Genomic DNA, 17,884 nt, shown 5'->3' on the forward strand with positions numbered 1-17,884 from the left:
ACACTTTGGCCAAGCTAAAGTTACCAAAAGGCATGATGGTAACAGTCATTAGTTTAAAACCAAAGGTCTGGGAACAGGTCAGTCAGCAAGTCTTATCGGGTGGCATTCCGAAGCAGGAACACATTATGCAACATTATGAATAAATGTATTCAATGCCCAGACACAAAATAGATATGAACCTGGACACAGGAACACATGTCTATTCAACTTGGCAGTGAGCCGATGGGAATGTTCATTTGAGCTCACGGTAGCGTCTGCCATTACCTAGCGACAAGGAGTTAGTAAGTGCCAATAGGGGAGAATATGTCCAGAATTAGTTGGACAAAGATATCACCATGCTATTAAGTATCTTATGATTGGCCAAGGTATTTGACAGAGATTTGTATTGATGTATAGCTATTAAATGGAATTGATTCTAAGCTAATGGAAGGCGGAATTATTGATTATGAAAAAGTATAATTGATCTGTATTTGACTCAATAACTCAGTTCTTCCGGAAAGGTTCTGTAGCTCTGTCCGTGGAGCTCTTTAACCCTTCATGAGACTCCGGTCGGCTGTACATTTGTATTGTATTGTGTTTTCATGTTAAATAAATTGGTTATGTCTTTACACAGAAATATTTGCCTTGTGAGTTTTGAATTGTCTTCGTTTAAGACTCAATTGGCCACCTCTTGAAATTTCCCCAATCCATAACCCCACGTATTTACCCTGCCAATTCCCCTGACACTAAGGAACAATTTAGCATGGCCAATCGACCTAACTCGCACATCTTTGGAGTGTGGGAGGAAACCAGAGCACCCGGAGGAAACCCACGCAGACACGGGGAGAATGTGCAAACTCCACATAGACAGTGACCCAAGGCTGGAATTGAACCCAGGTCCCTGGCACTGTGAGGCAGCAGTGCTAACCACCTGTGCCACCGTGCCGCCCTGTTTTCCTTCATCCTCTGTATAGGAGAGTGAGATAAGAGCAGGTTGGGTATTTAATTGTCACATTCCATTTCCGACCACGCAACATGTAGTAATTAAATATACCAGCAAAGGCGAGGAGACTTTAATTTAAGTCCAATATGATTTTCTAAAGGAAGATTAAAGGAAAATTATTTATTTGAAATGCCTTATAATTTTTTTAATGTAGAGATATAGAAATATTTACTTGGAATGAGGAAAAAAAACCCATCTGGCTCACTAACACTTGCTTCTTGTATCATGAATATATTCCTCCAAATAAGGTGGGGTAAGAATTCATCTGGATCCTTTCCTGGATCTGCCTGAGAAACTAATTAAACTTACACCCACCCATCCCCGTGTCCCAATAAGGTCGAGATCTATCACCTGCTCCTTTGGACAAATTTGACCTTTTGTCAGTGTGAAAGTCAGCAACCTGCAACATTAACTCTTGTTCACAGATGCTGCTCGACCTGCTGAGTATCTTCAGCGCTTTAGTCTGAATATGTCAGCATTCCAAAATGTGAATCTGGGGTCCTTAATTTCTCCTAAGTAGCATTGTTGGACTTTTTCCTGGTGTGGATAGGGGAAAGGAAGCATAATGATAATGGTATCGTTGCTGGACTAGCAATCCAATAGCTTGAGCTAATGCTCTGGAGATATGTGTTCAAATCTCACCTTCGCATTTGGTGGAATTTAAATTCAATTAATTAATAAATCCAGAATAAAATTCTAGTTTGTGGACAGTATGGTGGCACAGTGGTTAACACTGCTGCCTCACAATGCCACAGACTGGGGTTCGATTCTGGCTTTAGGTCACTGTCTGTGTGGAGTTTGCACGTTCTCCCGGTGTGGAGTTTGCACGTGTCTACATGGGGTTTCCTCTGGTCCAAAGATGTGCAGGTTAGTTGAATTGGCCATGCTAAATTGCCTCTTAGTGTCCAAAGATTTGTCGCTTAGGTGGATTAGCATGGTAATTGCATAGGGAGAGCATGGAGAGAAGGGCCTCTGTTGTTCTTTTGGAGAGTTGGTGCAGACTTGTTGGGCTGAATGGCCTCTTTCTGCACTGTAGGAATTCTATGGCTCTGTGGATCTAAAATGGCAGAAGACATCAAAACAACCATTGTAGTCAACTGCACTGAATTGGGGATGGCCGAAAGGTCCACCAGTGCTGATGATCTGGACTGGGACTTCAATTTGGAACTGTCCTCACTCTTTGTAGTTATTCCAGCTGCATAACAGACAGCAGAAAATAGACTCCACCCATCAGACCGGCTAAACCTCCAGATGAGCACCAACATACATAAAACAGAAGATATAGAGGAGAAGGAGCAGCAGTTTGAGTCTGAATTTCTAACAGTCACAGAATCAGGAAAAGCTACAGCAGCAAAGCTGGTTCTGGCTTCGGAGGGCAGGGCCTTATCAATTGGCCTTTTGTCCTTGAAAGTAATCTAATCAGAAACTTTAATAGCCATGTCTTTACATGGCTATCGCTTTTTTGTTCTTGAAAGTAATCTAATCAAAATGTAACAATACAGCTATGCCCTTATTGGCTAACAGAAGTATGTGGATGTATCTCTGTTGGGTATAACTGAAAACTGTTTTGTAAGCCAGACAGAGACTCACGAACCCATGCTGGATGTGCATGGTCTTGCGATCTCTCCTCCGATGCAATAAAGAAGGCTTTCGGAGAAACCTGTGTCTCTTCAGTTTTTGATCTGACTTCCGAAAAATGAACTCTACAAATCCTTGAGCAGGAGAGAAGCGACCACCAACTCACCCAGACAAAACTCCAGCGAGGGACAAGTACCCATGAAGAAACAGACAGCAGCATTAGAAACCACACAACAGGGTAAGCTCAAGGATGAGGAACATACAGACATAAGGGAGGTAAACCTTCAGCTTCCAGGAAGAACGTGGCGGAGGCCGAGAAAGAATCCCGGGTCTGCTCCATGACTGAATGGAGTGAACATTCCATCCGGAAGGTGATGGAAAAGCCCATGGTATTTGACCAAGGAAGACAGATAGGCACGGTGGCACAGTGGTTAGCACTGCTGCCTCACAGCACCAGGGACCCAGGTTCGATTCCTGGCTTGGGTCACCGTCTGTGTGGAGTTTGCACGTTCTCCCCGTGTCTGCGTGGGTTTCCTCCGGGTGCTCCGGTTTCTTCCCAGAGTCTGAAAGACGTGCTGATTAGGTGCATTGGCCATGCTAAATTCTCCCTCAGTGTACCCAAACAGGCACCAGAGTACGGCAACTGGGGGATTTTTACAGTAACTTCATTGCAGTGTTAATGCAAGTATACTTGCAACATTAAAAATAAACTTAATCTTAAACAAGTCTTACAACTTCAACTCCAGACCAACAATGTCAGCCGAAAGCAATGGACACTGCCCCTCCTCCAAACCTCAAAAGGACGATTGTAAACCCTCCAGAATGCCTGAATCTGTAAAGTCAGAGATTTGAGGGAGAATGAATAGCATGTGGATATTTTTTAAAATACACATGAATGAGTAAAGACTTGGGGGGGGGGGGGTGCATTGTTACGGTATTTGGAACTGTAAGGGTTAATGTGGGGGAACAGTATTACCCACATTATAACAGAGTCTCTTGGCAATAGCAGAGGTAGTGGTAAGTCTGATATAAGTCAGCATGAAGATTGTACCTAGTCAGGACTGTATGCTGTATATATGTATACGGTGATGTGTTATTAATAAATAGATATTGTTCAACCATAGAAGCTGCTAGACCTCTTCGAGACAATATAAAACCGTACTAAATAAAAGCAAATTGCTGCGGATGCTGGAATCTGAAACCAAAAGAGAAAATGCTGGAAAATCTCAGCGGGTCTGGCAGCATCTGTAAGGAGTGAAAAGAGCTGATGTTTCAAGTCCAGATGACCCTTTGTCAAAGCTTTGACAAAGGGTCATCTGGACTCGAAACGTCAGCTCTTTCCTCTCCTTACAGATGCTGCCAGACCTGCTGAGATTTTCCAGCAGCTTCTCTTTTGGATACAATCTTGCATTGCAACCTTTACATTGCAATGTAAAGAACTCAGCAAATAACCCCCCCTCCCCCCTCCCCCCCACTAACAGCAGTGTGATAATGAGTGTGATTTTTGCTTCACTTTTTCATGGGATGTGGTCACATTCCACCGCGGTTAAGTATTTATGTGTGCTTCCCTCTTCCTGGCCCCATCGCACACTGCAAGCTTAGCTTTACTTCTGTCAGTGTTAACATTGCTTTGTTTTTAACCTCACAAAGGTTTTTTTTAAATAAGTCGCAAGTCACGGAATACAGTCCGGAGTATTTTTGCTTACCGCACTTTGAACAAGTGCGCGTTTAGCAGAATGAGGACAAAGATCACCAGGCGAAGCAAAGTCCCCTCAGCGAGACTTTGTACGTTCCTTAAACTCTGGAGAATCCAACTGACTGAGATTTTACCAAGAAATCGTGCCTTAATTATCACCAACCCGTGGGCACAAGCTGATCCCTCCTTATTAAAACTTTCCACAGTTCTGTAAATTACCAGCCAAACCGGCTTTTTGAAAGGTTGTTTATTTTCTACCAGTTCCCAAATCTAGCGTTAAGAAACTCAGGCTTTTGTCATACCGGCTCATAAATTCCCCCCACCGTCTTTTGACTGAAACGTCCACAAAAATCGGAGATCCATATCTTTCAAAAGGGGAAGTGGCTTCAAGCTGAACCCACTTTTTAATAGCTTAGCGTTGTTGCTTTTCTCTATGACACTGTTAACCGATGTTTCACATTCTTTCAGTAGACTCATTTCCAGCTGATTTACAAATAGCAACAAAATTGTAGCGTTAACAAGAACTATGAGAGTGACTTGTCAACATATCGCTGCAAAGGTTGTACCCTCAGCAATTCTCTGCACCCTCAAAAATAGCTAGCCCTGGAGAGAAAATGGGCAATGCCCCATTTTCCAGTTAAAGATCATGTTTGAACCTCCCTTCTCGTACTGATGCGAATAAATGAATGAAACAGTTCCTTACCTTTCACCAGCTGGCTCTGCTCTGTGTATCTTTGGATATGCCGGCGTTGGACTGGGGTAAACACAGTAAAAAGTTTAACAACACCAGGTTAAAGTCCAACAGGTTTATTTGGTAGCAAAAGCCACGCTTGGCTTTTGCTACCAAATAAACATGTTGGACTTTAACCTGGTGTTGTTAAACTTCTTACTGTATCTTTGGATAAGCAATTTTACCCTGTGGTGGTTTTGAACGCAGTTGGAAAGTGGTAGAACCTGATGGATGAGCCGTGAAAGTGAAAGAAAGCAGCCTAGCTTTACAACAGGTTCCGAGTCAAAGTTCCCAGTTTGCCTATTACTCACAAGTAGGCTTACATTAACACTGTAATGAAGTTACTGTGAACATCCCCAGCCTGTGTTTGAATTAAATATGATTTATGCCTCAGAAATTTGCGTGCGTCCCAATTTATTTTCTGCACTAACCATTTCCTCTCGACCTAAGACAAGAAGCCCAGCCACACATTGTTCAAAGAATCTTCTGTATGCTCTTAATGGAGGCAAAGAACATCTTTGCCTGTGTTTGTAGACGGAGATATCCACTCACTCATTCATTGTGATTTAAATCGACTGTGCCGCAGGCTAAAGCGTCCTGGAATTGTATGAATCTCCAAGATAAGAAGTGAGATTTCAGATGCAACATGCGTAAAGTTTTATGGGTACACTCCTTCTTCTGTTAGGTAGGATTGATTCAGAAAGAATGTTCCCAACGGTGGGGGAGTCCAGAACTAGGGGTCATAGTCTGAGAATAAGGGGTAAACATTTTAGAACTGAGGTGAGGAGAAATTTCTTCACCTTCTCTGTTTTAAATGGGCAACCCTTTTATTTTAAAAAAATGATCCCGGGATTCTCCCACAAGTGGAAGTATCCTCTTCACATGCACCGCTCAGGATTTTAAAACTTTCAATTAATTCACCCCTTGTTTTTGAGCATACTATCTGTAAAATTATAGAATCTCAAATACACCGTTTTTTAAAGTTTATTTATTAGTGTCACAAGTAGGCTTACATTAACACTGCAATGAAGTTATTGTGAAAATCTCCTGGTCCCACACTCCAGCGCCTGTTTAGATGCACTGAGGGAGAATTTAACATGGCCAATACGTCTTTAGGACTGTGGGAGGAAACCGGAGCACCCAGAGGAAGTAAAGTTGCTCTCATGCAATTCCAAAAAAAAAGGAAAGTCTAAATTTTGGAAAGTGTGTTTGAGAACAGAAGTAAATCCAATTTGAGAAAGTGACCAAGGAGGTGGATGGGGGCAAGGCAGTGGACGTGGTATATATGGATTTTAGTAAGGCGTTTGATAAGGTTCACCATGGTAGGCTTCTGCAGAAAATGCAGATGTATGGGATTGGGGGTGATCTAGGAAATTGGATCAGGAATTGGCTAGCGGATAGGAAACAGAGGGTGGTGGTTGATAGTAAATATTCATCATGGAGTGCGGTTACAAGTGGTGTACCTCAGGGATCTGTTTTGGGGCCACTGCTGTTTGTAATATTTATTAATGATCTGGATGAGGGTATAGTTGGGTGGATTAGCAAATTTGCTGATGACACCAAAGTCGGTGGTGTGGTAGACAGTGAGGAAGGGTGTCGTAGTTTGCAGGAAGACTTAGACAGGTTGCAAAGTTGGGCCGAGAGGTGGCGGATGGAGTTTAATGCGGAGAAGTGTGAGGTAATTCACTTTGGTAGGAATAACAGATGTGTTGAGTATAGGGCTAACGGGAGGACTTTGAATAGTGTGGAGGAGCAGAGGGATCTAGGTGTATGTGTGCATAGATCCCTGAAAGTTGGGAATCAAGTAGATAAGGTTGTTAAGAAGGCATATGGTGTCTTGGCGTTTATTGGTAGGGGGATTGAATTTAGGAGTCGTAGCGTTATGTTGCAACTGTACACAACTCTGGTGCGGCCGCACTTGGAGTACTGTGTGCAGTTCTGGTCCCCACATTACAGGAAGGATGTGGAGGCTTTGGAGAGGGTGCAGAGGAGGTTTACCAGGATGTTGCCTGGTATGGAGGGGAGATCCTATGAGGAGAGGCTGAGGGATTTGGGATTGTTTTCGCTGGAAAGGCGGCGGCTAAGAGGGGATCTTATTGAAACATATAAGATGATTAGAGGTTTAGATAGGGTGGATAGTGATAGCCTTTTTCCTCTGATGGAGAAATCCAGCACGAGGGGGCATGGCTTTAAATTGAGGGGGGGTAGTTATAGAACCGATGTCAGGGGTAGGTTCTTTACCCAGAGGGTGGTGAGGGATTGGAATGCCCTGCCAGCATCAGTAGTAAATGCGCCTAGTTTGGGGGCGTTTAAGAGATCCGTAGATAGGTTCATGGACGAAAAGAAATTGGTTTAGGTTGGAGGGTCACAGTTTTTTTTTTAACTGGTCGGTGCAACATCGTGGGCCGAAGGGCCTGTTCTGCGCTGTAATGTTCTATGTTCTATGTTCTAATTCAATGTAATCTTAATAAATTACAATTATGGACATCTGTCTAATCTCCCCGAGTGGTTCAGTTGTGCAATACTGAACATAACCACAGTGGTTAGCACTGCTGCTTCACAGCTCCAGGGACCTGGGTTCGATTCCCAGCTTGGGTCACTGTCTGTGTGGAGTTTGCACATTCTCCTCGTGTTTGCGTGGGTTTCCTCCGGGTGCTCCGGTTTCCTCCCACAGTCCAAAAATGTGTGGGTTAGGTTGATTGGCCATGCTAAAAATTGCCCTTAGTGTCCTGAAATGCGTAGGTTAGAGGGGTTAGTGGGTAAATATGTAGGGATATGGGGGTAGGGTCTGGGTGGGATTGTGGTTGGTGCAGACTCGATGGGCCAAATGGCCTCTTTCTGTATTGTAGGGTTTCTATGTTTCTAAATGTGTGATTTCTGTGTCTGCCCTGTTTGAGAACAGAGACCACTCCATCTGACGAAGGAGCATTGCTCCGAAAGCTTATGGTATTTGCTACCAAATAAACCTGTTGGACTTTAACCTGGTGTTGTGAGACTTCTTTCTATGTTTCTATACATGTTTAATTTCCTAATCTTTCCTGAGACAAGACTGGTTTGAGTATCAGTGTTGATGGCAAGCCCATCATTTATTGTTGAACAGATTAGAGCGAGTTTATCAGCCCAAGCTTGAATGTTGTCCGGGTCTTGCTGCATCCAGGCATGGACTGCTTCAGTGAGGAACTGAGAATGAAGCTGAATGTTGTGCAATCATCAGTGAACATCCCCACTTCTGATCTTATGATGGAGGGATCGTCATTGATGAAGCAGCTGAAGATGGTTGGGCCTAGGACACTGCCCTGAAAAATATCCTGCAGTGATGTCCCAGGCGCTGATGTCTCCAACAAACACAACTCTTTTCCTGATAACTGCATCCAGAGGAGAACTGTTCTATTGTCGGTTCAATAACTGGTCTTGTTTGGACTTGGTTTAAGAAGTGTTTGTGTTAACACATGATTGTGCATTCAACCCTAACTAGTTTGTTCTTAGTTATGCTTCTGATGTAAATCCAGAACTACACCTTAATTAATCTTATGCGTCATATATCACATATAGCATGTTACCTCAGTATCAAAACAATAATTATCTTCACCCCGAGGGCATCATAATTAAGCTGTTGAATTTAACCAAATGTTCTAAGAAGTGAAAATTCATTCCTACTTTTCCAAACTCTGAAGATGGCAGATAATCGGGGAGGCAGAGCAGCTCTGACGAAGGGTCATCCAGGTTCAAAACGTTGGCTCTATTCTCTCTCCACAGATGCTGTCAGACCTGCTGAGTTTCTCCAGCATTTTCTGTTCTCAATACCAAGCTGGTTTCTGTGTGACTGCGCCAAGTCATCTGACTAAATGTGTGGTCTGCAGAGGAACGGAACTCATTTTCTGTGGTATTTTGGAGACATCAGCTGCTAACAGTGAAAATTCCGTGGTATTAATTTCATTGCTGCATTTTGAATGTCAACTCGCTGGAAGCTATTTGTCCCTGTACTCCAGTAGGTGCAACTCAGTGTAGTCCATAGCAGCTCCTAAAAGTCATGGTTAGGCCATTGTCTTCCTACTACACTACATCTTAGTCTTTTTCAGTCCGAATGCTCCATCTGTAACACACAATACATATAAATGAGGAAATAACATTCAGCCCCTCTGGCTCACTCTAATTGATTACACTCTGTATGTGTGCATCAGGCAGTGTAATAACAGGATGCTTTGAGAAACAATGGTTAAAGGACAGAGATCTAATAGAATTGACTGCAGTCATTACACTATTCCATTTCCATTCTCTTTCAGTTTTGTTCTGTCGCAGGCACAAGTTTTCTTCTTATTCCTCTCTGAATCACCTTTCTCAAACCAGTGCATCATCCTTCGAATATCTTTCCCTGACATCTGTCCCCCACCAACGCCCGCCATTCATGCCTAACTCCTACCCAGCTATACCCCGATAAGCTGAGTGCTGCTATTTCTAATGGGGTTAGCGACTGAGCCATTAAGCTGGTGGAAGCTTGCTGTTGAACTTTGGGACTTAGATTTTCAGGGTATCAATTCCTATGGGTGGAATTCTCCCAAAGTGTCGTAACAGCGAGAGGACAGGAGCGCTCCGTGCCAATCTCTCAGGCGTGCTCCACACCGCCCTCCTCCCACGCTCAGTCACTTTTTTGGGAGAGTTGAGAGTTGTGCGCTGGTACTGGGTGGGCAGGGTCTAAACGGCTGGCGAGCGCGGTTTCAGAGCGCTCGGGCACCATTTTACAAGGGTGCCCCGATCTCACAATGCACTGGGAGATCCCTTCCCTCCCTCCATGGGCATCAGGACACCCCTCACTCCCCCCTGCCCCTTTCGGCAGCATATTCCACCACCCCCTCCCTGACACAGGCTGGTGGCATTGGGGCATCGGTGCCCTCCCAATGGGTCCTCGGGCCTGACCCCTGATAAGCACCCCCCCATCATGCCTCCTGACATGACCCCTCATCATGACCACCTTCATGATCCAAAGAGCTGACACAGCTCGCAAGCCACAGGGACAATCAGGCTTATTGATGATCAGTACTCCTCGCACTCCAGCCCTCAGCTGCCTGTAGGGGCGGATTCCCAGGCGGGTCACCCCTCGCTCTGGGTGACCTGACCCATCCTCTTAAAGGGCCTATGCCCTACATACATAACAGAGATCAGTAGTGACCTCCTGCCAGAGAGGTGGGAACATTCTGGGAGTGGGGAGGATTGAGTGCCAAACTCGCTAATGAGATTGAAATCCTGTCAATCTCATGCTAATCTGCCTCGTGCCCTTTCTGAGCGCGGTCCAGTCCATGCCATTAGAAGGGGGCTGGGAGAATCACCCACAGTTTGACCCTGGGTGTGAACCCAATTTTTAAGCCCAAATCCAGGACCTGTAGCTAAGAACTGGAGCGTGTCTTACATAACCACAATTTTGAAAACAGCAATCAGATACTAATCAACAAATTAAAAACCAATTGAACCATCATCATCAGAAGTGAATGTTCATCAGACAATAGATGATCTCTCTCAAGAAACTTGCTTCTGTCTCACAGGTAATTGATATTCTTTGAGGAGGTCACTAGTGATAGCTCCAGAATTCTTGTGATAAAAAGCATATCTGATGAAGAAGGAGTTCTTACTTAAATTGTTTTAGCCCTGTGCAATATGCTTCAAATTGACTGATTTTTGATTGATTTGATTTATTATTGTCACATGTATGAGTATACAGTGAAAAGTATTGTTTCTTGCGTGCTATACAGACAAAGCATATCATTCATAGAGAAGGAAAGGAGAGAATGCAGAATATAGTGTTACAGTCATAGCTACGGTGTAGAGAAAGATCAACTAAAGTCTATTCAAAAGTCAGATGGCAGCAGGGAAGAAGCTGTTCTTGAGTCAGTTGGTACATGTTCTCAGACTCTTCTATCTTTTTCATGATGGAAGAAGGTGGAAGAGAAAATGTCTGGGGTGCGTGGGGTCCTTGATTATGCTGGCTGCTTTTCCGAGGCAGCGGGAAGTGTAGACAGAGTCAATGGATGGGAGGCTGGTTTGCGTGATGGACTGGGCTACGTTGACATCCTTTGTAGTTCCTTGAGATCTTGAGCAGAGCAAGAGCAATACCAAGCTGTGATACAACCAGAAAGAATGCTTTCTATGGTGCATCTGTAAAAGTTGGTGAGAGTCTAACCGGACATGCCAAATTTCCTTAGTCTTCTGAGAAAGTAGAGGCGTTGATAAAGTCAATTTCTGGAACCTGGCTCCCTTGGGAGCAAAATTAGTAAAGGACCATCCTGGTCAAATGTTTCTCGGTGGCCTTTGCATGACCTGATACAAACACTTCCGCACAGGACATTTGGAACCTACATTGATATTTTCCTTCCATTGGGCACCATGTCTCAATGGGCCCGATTTGTGGTGGTTGTTGCCTCTTGTATGCTCAGCATAAGATAGACTACCTGTCACTTGCATTCATTTTGCTCCTATGCCTTGTGCTTCATTGAATCTTATTTGCAGATTACCTGTGCAGCAGACAGTCCCTTTTACTTCAGGACTCATGCTATCTACGTTTTGCCTTGGGAACGCCACATGAATATCAGCCGACAAATAAAAACAAGCATGTAAGAGCAATCAATTATTTTCATTCACATGCTCCCTGTCAAATTTTTCTGGCATGTATCATTGATAGGATTTTTAAAAAAATCATTCATGGGATGTGAACGTCACTCGCAAGGCCAGAATTTACTGCCTGTCCCTAATTGTCCCTGAAAAAGTGGTGGAAGGCCAGATTCTTTAACCCCTGCAGTCCTGGTGATGAAAGTTTCCTCTCACAGTTAAAAGTAAAATTTATTTATTAGTCACAAGTAAGGCTTGGATTAAGACTGCAATGAAATCCCCCTAGTCACCACACTCCGACACTTGTTTGGGTAAATGCACCTAACCAGCACATCTTTCAGACTGTGGGAGGAAACCAGAGCACCCGGAGGAAACCCACGCAGACACGGGGAGAACGTGCAAACTCCATTTAGACAGTGAGCCAAGCTGGAAATTGAACCCGGGGCCCTGGTGCTGTGAGGCAGCAGTGCTAACCACTGTGCCACCGTGCCACCGGTAGTTACAGGAATTTGAACCAATGTTGTGATAACCCTCAGGACCTACATGGCCAATCCCTAATTGACCTCCCGGTGGGACTCATGGAATACAAGTTCTTGTGGTAATAGGCAATTGCCGAACCCGGTTGAACTCATATCCCAAGTCCTTGATCAGTAGACACCAGAGCGGGTCGGGTATTCCATCGTCCTGGATGGGTCTTGTGTACAATAACCACAGGATTGTGGTTTAACTATTGCTTTGACAAATAAAACATCATTCCTTTCCAGTTAGTTCCTGAGTTGTTACAAACACCAATGAAGAAATGGTGATTATAGAGCCAAGTCAGCGACTTGGAGGGAATATTGCACATGATGGCAACCTGATTTTGTGATTCTTGGTCGATTAGTAGGTGAATAGTGTCCATAAATAAAGCAATTACTTGAGGGAAGCTTCTGGAATTAGTTTTACACCTTCAATTTTGGCTGTAACATTGCTTCGCTTGCAATCCACCTTATCACTGCTCCCTCTCATCCTTTTCCTCCTTCTGTGCCGTAGATTAATTGTGATGAATAAATTATGTTCCCCTCAACTTCCAATTTAATAAATTGGTAACAACTAATAATTAAGTTCCTCTGAGCCCCCGACTAAATAGATTAATAGCAACCTGCAAATTAAGTTCCACAATAAATTATTTCTTAAGCACTGATAATTAATAAGGACTGTTAGTTAAGGCTACATCCCAAATTAATCTGCCTGATACCCTATCTGTAATGGCTTAGTGAGCTTGCAAATGCATCATGCATGAAAAATGAAATATTTCAGAAATATTAAACTTGCAGAATGTTCAGATTCACTCCTTAGTGAAAGGATTGTGCAACGCTTTCCTCGAAAAGATTGACTGTATGTCTCCACACCCGTTTTGTAAGAATTCATTCTTGGGACGTGGGCTTTGCTGGGCCAGCATTTACTGCCCATCCCTAATTACCTGGATTGCTAGGCCATTTTTAAGTGTCAATCACATAGAATCATAGGTGCAGAAAGAGGCCATTTGGCCCATCGAGTCTGCACCGACCACAATCCCACCCAGGCCCTACCCCCATATCCCTACATATTTACCCGCTAACCCCTCTAACCTACGCATCTCAGGACACTAAGGGGCAATTTTAGCATGGCCAATCAACCTAACCCGTACATCTTTGGACTGTGGGAGGAAACCGGAGCACCCAGAGGAAACCCACGCAGACACGAGGAGAATGTGCAAACTCCACACAGACAGTGACCCAAGCCGGGAATCGAACACAGGTCCCTGGAGCTGTGAAGCAGCAGTGCTAACCACTGTGCTACCGTGCCGCCCTAACATTGCTGTGGCTCTGGAGTCACATGTCGGTCAGACCGGGTAAGGATGGCAGATTTCCTTCCCTAAAGGACATTAGTGAACCAGATGGGTTTTTAATGACAATCAACGAGGGTTTCATGGTCTTCGCTAGATTTCTAATTCCAGATTTTTATTGAATTCAAATTTTACCATCTGCTGTGGGGAGTGGGGGGAGGGGGGTGGTGGGTTCGAACCCAGGTCCCCAGAGCAGTACCCCGGTTCACTGGATTATTAGCTACTACTAGTGACAATGCTACTACGTCACCACACCACCTCCCTCCAATTAATCAAAGGAGAAAACCAGAGCCTGAAACAGGTGGTCAAGGAAGTCATTGAGTCCTCTTGCACAGAATTGTGTTTGTTCTTGGTTGTTTCTTAGTGCATCAGGAATCCAGCCATATTAATAAAGAAATCGCACAGAGGCCCCAAGTTATGGACATTGTGCCTTTTACTATATATTCTGCACTGGCTTTCCCTTGTCTGGTCTGGTTGTGTACTTAAGCCAAGCTTGTGCATTATTTTTTCTTGCATTTATGTAGCAACTGTCACAATCACAGAACCTCCCAAAGTGGTTCACGGCCAATGAAGTACCATTGAAGTGTTGGAATGTAGGAAACACATCAGCCATTTTGTACATAGCAAGCTGCACAAACAACAAGGTGGCAAAGGCCACGTAATCTGCTTGAATGGTGTTGATTGAGAGATAAATAATGGCCAGGGCACTCAGGATAATTCCACTGCTCTTCTTTGAATAATCCACAGGATCTTTTGTATCCACAGTAAGAAGTCTAACAACACCAGGTTAAAGTCCAACAGGTTTATTTGGTAGCAAACACCACTAGCTTTTGGAGCATGCTGCTCCTTCATCAGGTGGAGTGGGAGATCTGTCCTATCTGGAGACAATACACATCTCTTTAACCTGTGCTTAATGCTCTCTCCACTCACATTGTCTGTACCTTTAAGACTTGATTAGCTGTAAAGAATCGCATTCCAATCATTATTCTGTAAATTGAGTTTGTGCCTCTGTACGCCCTGTTTGTGAGCAGATCTCCCATTCCACCTGATGAAGGAGCAGCACCCTCCAAAAGCTAGTGGTGTTTGCTACCAAATGAACCTGTTGAACTTTAACCTGGTGTTGTTAGACTTCTTACTGTGTTTACCCCAGTCCAACGTCGGCATCTCCACATCTTTTGTATCCAGCAGAGAGAGCAGACAGGGCTTTGATTAAATCAAAGGTTAGATAGGAGGGAAATATTCCCAAACATTTTTAAAGCGAGAAATGTCAATATATTAGACATTAGACTGATCCTGGGAAGGACTCATCATCAACCTCATTTGTGGGACTCATTAACTATGAAAAGTAAGGTCCACTCTGCTTCCAGAAACCCAAGTGTTGTTGAAGTTAAAATTTCCTTCCTACTTTCTCCTGCTGAACTTGGATACTCGGTTTAGGGTATGCAGCAGCTTATTGAAGTGGTTGTTCTTTATTTATGTTGCTGAACAGAGTTAATCAAAGGGAGCAATATAATCATTGCTTTATCTACCATTCATAGATTGTGACCACGCTGTGCCTTTAAGAAATGTGTTTGTGTCACGTTTCTTGTGCAGGATTATTTTTAGCAGTCAGTTCTATTATCGCTGCCACTTTGTCTATAACTGGCAGCCTACATGCTGATACTGCAGAAGCATGGTTGATCTTAATTGCTGGAATGTTTGTTTAAATATAGGCTAATGCAGTGTTGTTGTTTCAGTGTTTTCCCTGGGGTTTTCCAGAGTGGGGCTTGATGAGGTTGATTGACAGGAAATGTCCTGTGACTGGGAGGGGCTAGGCTTACAGAGAGAAAGCATGCTTGGGAGCTGAAGAGAGAAGTTGCTTTTTCTCTTTCTGAAGATTGGAGACTGGGATCTACCAAAAAATAGGTCCCTTTCTCTGAAGTTCTGCTGCTTGAAGTTATATATTTATCTGGAGACTGCTGTATGGGAGTCAGAAGACAGGTGTCTTTATGTATCTCTGTCCAAGGTTGTTAAAAGGTTGGAAATCTAGCATCTCCGTGAGCATATCTGTTGTTGGTGCTAACTGGTTCTGAAGAAGGATGCATGTCCATGGGAATATTGCTTAAATTGTATCTATAGAGGTAGCTGGCTGTTAAGAATTATACCTTGTAATTTTTAGTATTTCAATTGGTAAATTCTTTTTGTTATATTTTCACTATGTTGTTAAATAAAGTTAGTTTTAATAAAAGCTTCCTAGTGGGTCAATAGAATCATACCTGAAGCGAAACACCTTATTCTCGCACTAGTGCCAAAATCAAAAACAGTTGGGTTCTAGGCTAACTTCATACTATACCTTGGAGTTTCTGATTTGGTCGCTAACAGGATGTACCCTTCCATCAAGGGGTTATTGGATAGCAACTGGGAGAGAGGACTCTGGCCAATCTTTCTGCTCTCTGACCAAAGTGTACTGCTGAGAGTTGCAGAGCCGTCATTACTCTCCTGACCAACGGCACAGCACAGTAGCACAGTGGCACAGTGGTTAGCACTTCTGCCTCACAGCGCCAGGGACCCGAGTTTGATTCCCAGCTTGGGTCACTGTCTGTGTGGAGTTTGCACATTCTCCCTGTATCTGCGTGGGTTTCCTCCGGGTGCTCCGGTTTCCTCCCACAGTCTGAAAGACGTGCTGGTTAGGGTGCATTGACCCGAACAGGCACCAGAGTGTGGTGACTAGGGGAATTTCACAGTAACTTCATTGCAGTGTTAATGTAAGCCTTACTTATGACTAATAAATAAACTTTACTTTACTTTAACTAAGCACAAACTGGAGACCAACCGGGAGACTCAGCAATATAACTGCCACAAAACCATTGAGCGAATCTGAGGGTACAGTTTCAGCAGCCCACCAAGCTAAAGCTGGGATGGTGAATAAGAATTGCTGTAAATAAGGAAACAGATGATTATCATCCTAGTCTTTGTGGTATGTGTATGGATCCCAATCTGACAGCAATGGAAATTGCTTTGTGTTGGTAAGACTGTTGTTATTATGATGGCTGGAATTCTCCAATGTCCTACCGCTGCCAGCGAGAATGGAGAATCTGGCACTCAACCAAATCTCATTCACAGCAGCAGGAGTGGAAAATCCCAGCCGGGGGCGAGATTGGAGAATCTGGCTTATGTCTCTGGCTTTGCACATTAAGTGAGTGATCAGTTCCTTCCATGAGCCAAGATAGAAGAGTATGAACAAATATAAATTTGATTTGATTTATTATTGTCACATATATTAGCAGACAGTGAAAAGTATTGTTTCTTGCGCACTATACAGACAGAGCATATCGTTCATAGAGAAGGAAACGAGAGATTGCAGAATGTAGTGTTCTGGTCATAGCTAGGGTGTAGAGAAAAATCAACTTACTGCGAGGTAAGTCCATTCAAAAGTCTGACAGCAGCAGGGAAGAAGCTGTTCTTGAGTTGGTTGGTACGTGACCTCAGACTTTTGTATCTTTTTCCAGGCAGAAGAAGGTGGAAGAGTGAATGTCCGGGGTGCGTGGGGTCCTTAATTATGCTGGCTACTGGAAGCCTATGATGAAAATACAGAGGGTGCATTCCCGAACTGGGAATTATCCACAGTTTAATTCTTAAAAGCGCATTCACTAAAATGCAGTCAAACTTTGAAGAGTATGATCGAGGTGATGTGCACCATGTGGGTATGGTATCACAATGCTGACCAGCGTCTCATACCACACAACCCACATATTTACCTTGGTGTCTTATTGATTCGATTTGTATTCAGTTAAGTTCAGCACTCCATCTGAACTTCTCACCAAGAAGGGACTGAGCCGTTGCTGGCTTGAGCTGTACGGGGGTGGGGGGAGGGGGGGGGGTAGTGTAGACTGACTGCAAATAGATTATGATGTGGAGATGCTGGCATTGGACTGGGGTAAGCACAGTAAGAAGTTTAACAAAACCAGGTTAAAGTCCAACAGGTTTATTTGGTAGCTTTTGGTAGCTTGGTGGCTTTTGCTACCAAATAAACCTGTTGGGCTTTAACCTGGTGTTGTTAAACTTCTTACTGCAAATAGATTAAACAGACTTAGGCTGCAGAATTCAGATCTACACTATCACTGAAGGCTACGGAAGGCCTGAACTCATACGAACTTTGGCCAGAATGCTTCAGGCCTACTAGTGTCCTGGAGGGAAGGAAATCTGCCGTCATTACCTGGTCTGGCCTACATGTGACTCCAGACCCACAGCAATGTGGTTGACTCTGAACTGCCCTCGGGCAACTAGGGATGGGCAATAAATGATGGCCAGCCAGCGACACCCATGTCCCACGAATGAATATAAAAAAAGCCTGCCGTCCTGTTGTGTGTGCTATAGCATGCAAGGAGGGTAGATTGTGATATCCATTTGAAACTCGATTTGCTCCTTTGGACTGTTCACCCCTACTTAATGCAC

General features: G+C 43.9%; 1 protein-coding gene across 6 annotated transcripts in view; it reads right to left on the reverse strand.

Annotated features, from left to right (window-relative positions):
- dnase1l4.1 (deoxyribonuclease 1 like 4, tandem duplicate 1) overlaps positions 1 to 8,785 on the reverse strand; it is a 53,666-nt gene extending 44,881 nt beyond the window's left edge. Inside the window, exons 1-2 of one of the 6 annotated variants that reach the window (XM_078209863.1) lie at positions 4,960 to 5,233; positions 3,293 to 3,392 (exon numbers count right to left, since the gene is read on the reverse strand). The gene's annotated coding sequence lies outside the window, so the exon portion shown is untranslated. Of the gene's footprint in view, positions 1 to 3,292; positions 3,393 to 4,266; positions 4,338 to 4,959; positions 5,271 to 8,643 lie in introns of those variants that run through there. The other 5 variants (XM_078209865.1, XM_078209867.1, XM_078209866.1 and 2 more) reach the window with 5 other exon arrangements.
- Between the last annotated feature and the right edge of the window lie 9,099 nt (positions 8,786 to 17,884).

Source organism: Mustelus asterias, chromosome 3 (genome assembly GCF_964213995.1).
Source record: "Mustelus asterias chromosome 3, sMusAst1.hap1.1, whole genome shotgun sequence".
NCBI lineage: Eukaryota > Metazoa > Chordata > Chondrichthyes > Carcharhiniformes > Triakidae > Mustelus > Mustelus asterias.